The following is a 9,175-nucleotide window of genomic DNA, read 5'->3' as shown; positions in this document are numbered from 1 at the left end:
CTGGATTCTGAGCTTTGTGACATATTGGAGAAACTCCAAGTTCACATCTCCCGGGTGGAGCCATTAGGACGGTGTTGGGAAGGAGCTAGCTCACCCAGGGAGAGGACTGGACCAGAGGATGAGGCAGCCATCCAGTGGTGAGCTTAATCCTCCCCCGCAAACACACTTCCCCTGCTTGGAATCGTTCTTGACTCTTCTTTCTCTCGCACTCCACATGCAATCTGTCAGCAGCTCCTGACGGCTTTGCCTTCAAAATTGATCCAGAGCCCGACGCTTCCTCCCCCTGACAGCTCTCACTCTGGTGCAACCCACCAACACCTCTTGCATGATTGTGCAGTTGCTTCGTAACTGGTCTTCCTGCTTTTTTGCTCTTGCTACCCACCCCCAACTGTCTATTCTCCATACTGTGGCCAGATTGATGACCCCAGTTCTTACGTCATATCACAGCACCCCTGTCCCCGCTGATGGCTTCCCCTTGCACTCAGAACAAGAGCCAAAGTCTCTATGTTGTTAGCAAAGCCTCACCATCAGATCTCATTGCTCACTTCTTTAAACTCTGAGCACATCTCCCACTGTGCTCTCCTGTGCTCCCTCAGATACAGAAGTTTACCTCCTTGTTCTTTCTCCAATCCACAAGGGAAGTGTTTGCCTCAGGGCCTTTGCGCTGGCTCTCCCTCCTGCCTGGGATGCTCTTCCCCCAGAGGCCCACAGGGCTCTCCCTCACCTGCTTCGATCCTTGCTCAAGTATCACCTGAGGCTTGCTTTCCCTGATTGCCCTTTTGGAAATTGCAATTCCATTTCTCACTCTTGCTCCCTCTTTTTCCCATTTCCGGACTTTTTTTTTTTCCTCATAGCTCTTACCACTATCTCTAATATGTACTTAACTTTTAAACTTTATTATCCATCTCCCACTGCAAGAATGTTAAAATCCACAAGCAGGAATGCCCTTCTGTTTTGCTTACAGGGCCTGCCAGGTAGCAGGTGCTAATAAACAATGTGTTGAATGAACTCTGATGTCAAGCGTAAGGGGAGGTGGAGCATGGCATGAGGGCACTGGGAAGACCACACAAGAGAGGAGAGGAGGACAGAAGGTAAGGTCTGTGAAGGGGAGCTGGTAGAAAATGCACTCACCTCATTGATTTCAGCGAACAAGAAGCGGCACCTGGGCTCTGAGAACCCAGGAAGCATGTGCACTAAGCAATGTCCTCTGATGGTTTTCTCCCTCTCTGTATTTTCTCGTTTTCCTTCCCCTTCTTCAGGTAGGCAGCTGGCTCGGCATTTCATTGTCTCTGACAAGCTCTGGGACTGGCAGATTGTGGGTGTAGCTGCAAGATGCTGGCCCTTGTTTCTGAAGACCTAAACCCATAAGAAAGTTGAAGAACATTCACAAGGGAAGAGAAAGGGAGGAGCAGGGTGGCTTGGAAGAAGCCAGTGGGTCCCTTGGAGTGGGCATGGGGTGCCTCCTCCCCCTACCTCAGCACTAGCAATGATCCTAGAGCCCAGGCCTGACTAAGGGAGCAGAAAATCCCAGAGATGGCTGAGAATGTGCTCCCCACTCCTTAGCTGCCACCCCACCTTTCTCCCACCTTCCAGAGACACCTTGGCAGAGTTTTCATGTCTTCATGCCCTTCAGTCTTGCCCTACCCACACCCACTCTCTTTTGGCTTCCCCCTTTTGCCTTCATCAAAATCCCTGGTAACTTCTAGGTCGGATTGACATCCGTCCTGTAACCTGATGCTTTGGTGATGGTGGTATGATATACTCAACCTACAATCTACCATTTTAACCATACCGTTCAGCGGCAGGAAGTCAGTTCACACTGCTGTGCAGCCGTCACCACTGTCCACCTCCAGGACTTGTTCATGCTGCCCAACTGAAACTCTGCCCCCGTTAAACACGAACGCCCCGTTCTCTCCCACAGCTCCCCCACCACCTCCATTACACTTTCCGTCCCTGCAAGGGGACCACTCTAGGGGCTTCAGGTAAGTGGAATCATACAGTGTTTGCTGTCTTGTGACTTAGTGTATTGTCTTCAGGATTCATCCCTGTCGCGCACGGTCAGAATCTCAATCCTCTGCAGAGCCCAGCAACATTCCATTGTGTGAATACCGTATTTGTTTATCCGTCTACCCGCATTTGGGTTGCCTCTACCTTTCGGCTACTGTGAATAACGTTGCTACAAATATGCGTGTACAAAGATCCGTTCGAGTCTCTGCTTTCAGGTCTTTGCGGTGTAGACTGGGGAGTGGGATTGCTGGATCATATGGTCATTCTATGTTTAACTGTTTGAAGAATTGCCATACTACTTCCTCAGCAGCTGCACCATTTTGCACTCCCACCAGGCGTGCAGAGGGCTCCAGCTTCTCTACACCCTCCCAACACTTGTTATTCTGGTTTGTTCTTTTTTTTGGATGGTAGTCATCCTAGTGGATGTGAAATGGTTCTAACTGGACATTTCTGTGCCATTTGACTCTATGGACACTTCCTTCTCAAAACCCACTTCCTTCATTTCCTCTATGCTTTCTAGGTTTTCTTTTCTGTTTCTCTGGTTGTCCTTTTTCTCAGTCTTCAATCCAATCACCTCATCAATATTAGCACCGTCCAAGGCTGCACCCGAAGTCTCTCACTACTTATATTCACATACTCCATATATTTGTTACTCTATATACTCATATAGTCCAAATAACTCATATAGTCCATATCTCATACACTCCATATATTCATATACTCCATATAACTCATATACGCCATGTAATACATATGACTATCATTTGAATAATGATAATAAATTAATTTTAAAATCAGGACTGTGGCTTTTAAAAACAATACCTTTTAAAAATAGGTACTCCATATGTTTAAAAAAATGAGGTAAGGGCATCTGGGCGGCTCAGTCGGTTAGGCGCCTGACTCTTGGTTTTGGCTCAGGTGATGATCTCATGGATCGTAGGACTGAGGCCCACGTCTGGCTCTGCACTCAGTGGGGAGTCTGCTTGAGGGGTCTGTTCTCTCCCTCTGCCCCTCTCCTCACTCATGCTCTCTCTCTCAAACACACATAAATAAATCTTTAAAAATCGGTTGATACAGAAAGGTTTTGGTGTGAGGTCTCTTTCCCATCCCTGTCTCCCAGTTCCCCAGGTCTTTATCTTGGAGGTAACCCCTGTTATGGGTTTCCTTGTATTACTCCCAAGTATGCTTGGCATTCACAAGCATTTGTAAATACCCACACGCCCCCTGCTTTTTTCAAACAAATGGTAACACCTTGTTCTGCACCTGCATTTTTTCACTTTGTAATATATCTTGGCAATTGTTCCATATCAGTACCTGGAGAGCAGCCTCATACATCTTCGTGGCATAACCAGCATTGCTTCAACTTCCCACCCAAGTACCTGGGATGGCAGAAACACGGGCTGCAGCAAGGATACATTTTATTTGAAATCTTCGGTTTTATTTGCATTTCATGCCGATTTTTTTGTTCTGCTTCCTAATGCGTCTGTGCTTATTTTAATATAACGATCATATTTTAAAAGTGATGCTCTATAAGGATGGACTTTGTTTATTCTGAGATTTTATATACCTTGTCGGGCACATGTACCCGGTTGGACACATAAACGTGACATCGTGAGATCGTCACAGTGACCTTGTGAGGCAGGCAGGGCAGGGACGATTAAGCCCCTTCTGAGGGTGAGGTGGCCCTCAGCAATGTCGAGTGAGCTGCCTCGGGCAACAGTTTGTGGGGGCACAGCCAGGAGGGCACCAGCACATGATAACATGTCAACTGCTTCTCAGGATACAGAGAAAAGAGGATAGAAAACCAGGATCGAAAAAACAAAGTGCAGCAGGGTTTACATGGGAGGGAGACTTGCATAACGCGTTTTGCTGAGCGTGGGATGAAAGACCTGGAAAATAGAGCCCTACCCAATAGGGCAGGAAATGAGACCAGTACTCTTTTAAGACGCTCCAAAGTACTGAGGTTTAGTGTGAGAATAGTCGGGACTGGTTATGGACTGAATTGTGTGCCCGCCAAATTTGTATGTTGAAGCCTTACCTGCCCCCGCCTGCCCCGGAACCCCAGAGTGTGACTGTAGCTGGAGATGGGGCCTTAGAAGAGGTGGTTAAGTTAAAACGCGGTCATTAGGATGGGTCCGAATCGAATATGACTGGCGTCCTTCTAAGAAGAGGAAATTTGGACTCGAAGAGAGAGAGACACCAGGAGTGCTGGTGTGCCGAGGAAAGACCATGTGAGGACAGGAGGGAGGATGGCCATCCACGACCCAAAGAGAGAAGCCTCAGGAGAAACCGAACCTGCCGACGTCGTGCTCTGTGACTTCCAGCCTCCCAAACTGTGAGGAAATAAATTTCTGTTGTTTAAGCTCCCCCATCTGTGGCACTTTGTTACAGCTGCTTGAGCAGATTAGCCCAGGATCCGGCCAAGGGCTGTTTTTAATTCCTCTCCATGTGAATTTCCTACCCCCCCCCCCAAACAATGTGGTTCCTTTGGATGAGGCTGGGCTCAGCATTCATTCATCCATTCAGTATTTATTGCACCTGACCCGTGCCTGGGCCAGTCTGGGCATGAGGCACGCAGCAGTGGCCGCGGCCAAGCCCCCGTTATGCGGGAGCTACTATCTCCTCTCCCATCTCCAAAATGACCCTCGCTTCCAGCTTCCTCCCCAGGTGAGCTACTGCAAACATCTACCAGGGAAAAAGGGGAAAGGGGTGACATAAAAAGTAAATTTAATGACCCAGATCATGATTTATAGACGGATCCAAATGTTTGTTTGTTCTTGCTTTTTCACAGAAGTTTCTCTTGCTGATGGCCTTGCTGAACATGGGCGTGCAAGACAGAGTAGCTGAGGTGGATTATGGTTATGCCTCGTCTCATTATGAAAGTCGCTCAAAGCACCCCGCTCAGCCAATTTGGAGGCTGGAGGGTTCTGACAACGCTCAGAGCTATTAATTTCCTTGCGTGTGTTTGTGTGTGTCTAGAAACCACCCAGATTCAGAGAAGAGCTAGGATCCTCCCAGCACTGGTGAGGATCGCTTCCCCTCTTGGTGGGGAAGACCGAATGGCCAACATGTGGGTCAGCCTCTCTGGCCAATGGCAGCCCCCCCACCCCACCCCCCGCCCAGCTTCCCAGGCCCTTTATGCTACTGGGTGCCAGAGAGAACTAGCGTCACCGCGAAGCCCGGCCGTGACTCATCTCATTTCCCCAACTTCGCTCTCAGAATGTGCTCTCTGGACTTTCTCAGGCAAGCCCGAGTGGCTCATTGCAGACACCCATCATTAACGTGCCTTTCACGCCTCTTAATTCCCCCCAGAGCTTTCACAATCATCGCAAACCCGAGCAGGGTATTCTTCTCAGAGAAAGACATTCATCACGACCGTACCCAACCTCCGTCTCCAGTGCGGGAATGACTTCAATCGCCAATGGGAAGAGGGAGCCAACAGGTATTTTTAAAGAGGCTCTATCCACCGGAGGATCGAAAAGAAAATATCCCCTTTGAGCATTTAGTCACACACATCAAAGGAAACAACACTTTCAATCTTCATTTGCATCGTGCAGGCATTAGATGTGGTCCAGTTACACTGAGCTCTGCTTGAAAAGGCAGAAGTGCCAGTACTTTTCAAGCCTTGACGGAGACAGAGAGAAAATGCAGCCAGGCAAATAATATATCACCCTGCCAAGGCATTTTCCATTTTTAAAAGGACAGAACAATTTTACATTATTTCTGGAGCCTCTTTGCAGCAAATATCCCTTGACATTTATTCTAGCACCCCGGCCGGCTGGCCTAAAAGCCCCGACTGCTCCCAGCCGGCTGCTCTTCTGTGCCGGGGACCGCATTCTGCCTTTTGGTCTTGGAAGCTCCAGACATGAGAAGGGCAAGTGGCCAGGGTTTTTGAGCACGGACAGACCGAGGCTGGCTCTGCGGAAGGGGCTGATGAAGACACCACCCTGGTGGAGAGAACATGGCGTTTCAGGTCACTCGAAGATGCTGGATGGAGAACCAACATGCAGGGTGCTGAGCTGCCAGGATGGAAATGTGAGGCAGGCTTGGGGTTTTTCAGAGATAAAACAATGAAGTGTGCTTGCACTTGATGGGGAGGCCTCTTGGGGAAGCGGAAAATGGCCACTAGAATAATTAGCACCAAATGACTTCTAGTTAGGGTGACAAATGAACACGTTTTCCTGATCTGGAGAAGCAGGATTGGGCTGTTAGGTAGAATTTTCTAAACTGTTCTTTCTAAGGTGGTCTGTGGTTCACTCCTTGCCAAGTGTGAGGTCTTTTGTCAGAGGGCGAACTGTGGATTTTATTGTTTCAAGTCCTCGGGCCCGGCTGGCCTGAAAAATCTCAGGGTGCTGAATGATTAATTCCAACCTGCCCTAGAAAACGTTAGTCAGCTGGCAAAAGGAAATAGCCCAACACGGAGGCAAAAAGAGCAAATTGACTTTATCTGTGAGTGATTATGTTTGGCAAGATGAAAAAAGGAAGAAATCTTTTGTCACAGAGGAAAATTGTGCTTTGAGAAATCTTTGCCCAAGTCTTAAGACTCTGCTTTACACAGTTTGAATTAAAATGGAAATAATCCCAGCCCCCCTTTCTCTCCCAAATAAAGAGCAGAGAAACAAAACTTCATTTTTATACGTTTACTACAGCGGAGTTTTAGAAATCAGACCAGGAGTGTTCCCGGTCTACTCTAGCCAACACTTCCATTAACTAGCAAATTCTCTTTCGAGAAACCTATTTTTGAATTGCTATTTACTACTAAAAGTTTAATTTTTCCTTTAAGTATTTGTCACACATGCAGTCAAATTCTTTGTGGGTGGGATATGGGATAGCAAGGCAGATGGGACTCCTCTCCCATGAGAAAGAAGAGCCAATTTTCACTCGGAAAAGGGCGAAAAGATCAGGACTGTTAGAAGCATTCTTCTGATTTAACATTTATCTTGTACCCACGGCATCACAGTCTGCTTAGAATTGGAAAGAAGGCGTTGCAGGCAGGAAAACAAACTGTTTTGACTCAATCTATGACTCAAATTTTACTGCTTACATTTTTTTCCTTCACTAATTAAAAACAAAATTAACCTTCTTCTAAAAATCCCAAACTCTTTTTCTGTTTTACACAATCTTCTCTCTGGTACCCACAAGGCTAACTCTCCCAGCTCCCTCAAGTCTTTGCCCAACGTCAATTTCTTTTTATGTATGTATGTATGTATGTATGTACGTACGTAATCTCTACATCCAACATGGGGCTTGAACCCACAACCCCGAGATCAAGAGTCGCATGCTCTTCCGACTGAGCCAGCCAGGCGCCCCCTCTCCCCCCACTGCCCCCAAATGTCAATTTCTTCATGATGTCTTCACCAACTGTTTCTATTTATCAGCACCAGGCTCTAACCTGCTGAGCTAAATGGCCTTCCACCTGACCATTTCTATTTGAAACTACAACTCCCCAGCACTGGTGCTTCTGATTCCCTTTGACCCGCTCCACTTGTTGTTTTTCCTGTAATGCTTATGGAGTTCCCACGTCCTATAGATTTTCTTTATTACGTTTATTGCCTTCACTAGGAGGTGAGCATCAAGAGAGCAGAACTCTGTGTTTTTTGTTCAGTGATACACTTCCATTGCACAGAGCGGTGCCTGTCACTTAGTAGGATGCTCAATAGATGTTGAGGCACAGTATCAGAAAAAATTGTCCAAGATTTGGAAATGAGCTAATCTGTCCAATCAGCAGTGTTGGGCATTGCCTAGAGAACCCTCTGGGGAGGACATGAATCTATCAGAATGAGCACCTTTAACTGTCTTTCTGTGGACTGGGTAGAAGCAGAAAGCTGAGAGGAATGCAGATGATTCTTGCCCATGGACGTGACTGAGTTCTGCCCTCTGGAAGGGAGGACCCCGCATGTGACACTTTACTGCCCTATAAGATATGAACCACTTTTGCATCTTCTAGCAAGCATTCTTACTTGCCTATAAATATACCTCTGTTCTTCAGTTCTTCAAATTCTCCTTCCAACTGGTGTCAATACCTTACTGGTTCCCTCATAATCTAAAGAGGTAAAGACAGTCCTTGACAGAGACTCACTTTATATTTGCGTGAGAGTCATGAATTTTATAAGATTTTTGAAAATTATGAGCAAATAAAAGGGTGAATTATACTCTCTGCCCTAGGAAACCTTAGCTAGTTCCGTGGTTTTAGATACCATGGAAGGCTGATTGCTTTCTGATTTTTATCTCCAGCCACAACCTCTCTGTGCCCCACAAGCATATATCCAGTTGCCTTCTTGATGTCTCCACTTGGCTCTCTAACAGGCATTACAGAATTAACGTCCTAAATGGGATTCTGGATGCCTCTCCGAAACCTGCCTCCCCAGTCTTTAAGGGGCAACACTTACCAGCTCTGTTGCTGAGTCCAACCTTGGCCCCAAGCGCTTCTTTCTTTTATACTTCACATCTAATCCTTCAGCAACACCTGACCAATATCGCTGCCTTCAATCCATATTCTAAATCTACCTATCTCTTAAGTCCTCCATCTTGGTCTATGACCTGCCGCCTGTCTTTGTAAATAAAGTTTATCTGGAACAGAGGCCTGGCCATTTGTTTGTGTATTGTCCATGGTTGCTTTGGTACCATGGCGTCAGTTTTGACAGTTGAGTAGTTGTGACAGATCACAGGGTTCACAAAGCTGAAATATTTACTATCTTGTCCTCTAGTGAAAAAAATTTGCTAATCCTAGGACTGAATAATGGCCACTAAAGCTATCAGATCATAATCCCTGGAACCGGTAAATGTTACCTTATTTGGAAAAAGGGTTTTTGCCAATGTGATTAAGTTAAGGATCTTGACACGGGTGAGGTAGTCCTGGATGACATGGGTGGTCTCTAAATGGCATCATAAGTGTTCTTGTAAAAGAGACAGAGGGAGATTCTCTGTCTCTCTGTCTCTCTGCCTGTCTCTCTTACACACAAACACACACACACGCACGCGCGCGCGCGCGCGCACACCTGGGAGAACAATATGAAGATGAAGAGGAGAGAGTTTTGAAGATGCTGGCCTGGAAGATTGGAGAGATGTGGCCACCAGCCAATGCCGGCAGCCACTGGAAGCTGGAAGAGGCAAGGAATGGATTTTCCCTGGAGCCTCCAGAGGGAGCACAGCCCTGCCAACACCTTAA

The 9,175-nt window shown here is 46.9% G+C and overlaps 1 long non-coding RNA gene across 1 annotated transcript; it reads left to right on the top strand.

Moving 5' to 3' along the window:
- LOC141374470 (uncharacterized) lies at positions 1 to 1,434 on the top strand. The gene is made up of 3 exons (XR_012381386.1): positions 1 to 137; positions 965 to 1,091; positions 1,260 to 1,434. It is a non-coding gene; the product is annotated as an uncharacterized lncRNA (long non-coding RNA).
- Positions 1,435 to 9,175: the final 7,741 nt, after the last annotated feature.

Source organism: Callorhinus ursinus, unplaced genomic scaffold, assembly GCF_003265705.2.
Source record: "Callorhinus ursinus isolate GAN/ISIS: 27379988/994484 unplaced genomic scaffold, GSC_fseal_2.0 scaffold18, whole genome shotgun sequence".
NCBI classification, from domain to species: Eukaryota; Metazoa; Chordata; class Mammalia; order Carnivora; family Otariidae; genus Callorhinus; species Callorhinus ursinus.
The sequence above is the reverse complement of the archived record's forward strand: the minus strand, read 5'-3'. Positions and strand labels throughout refer to the sequence as shown.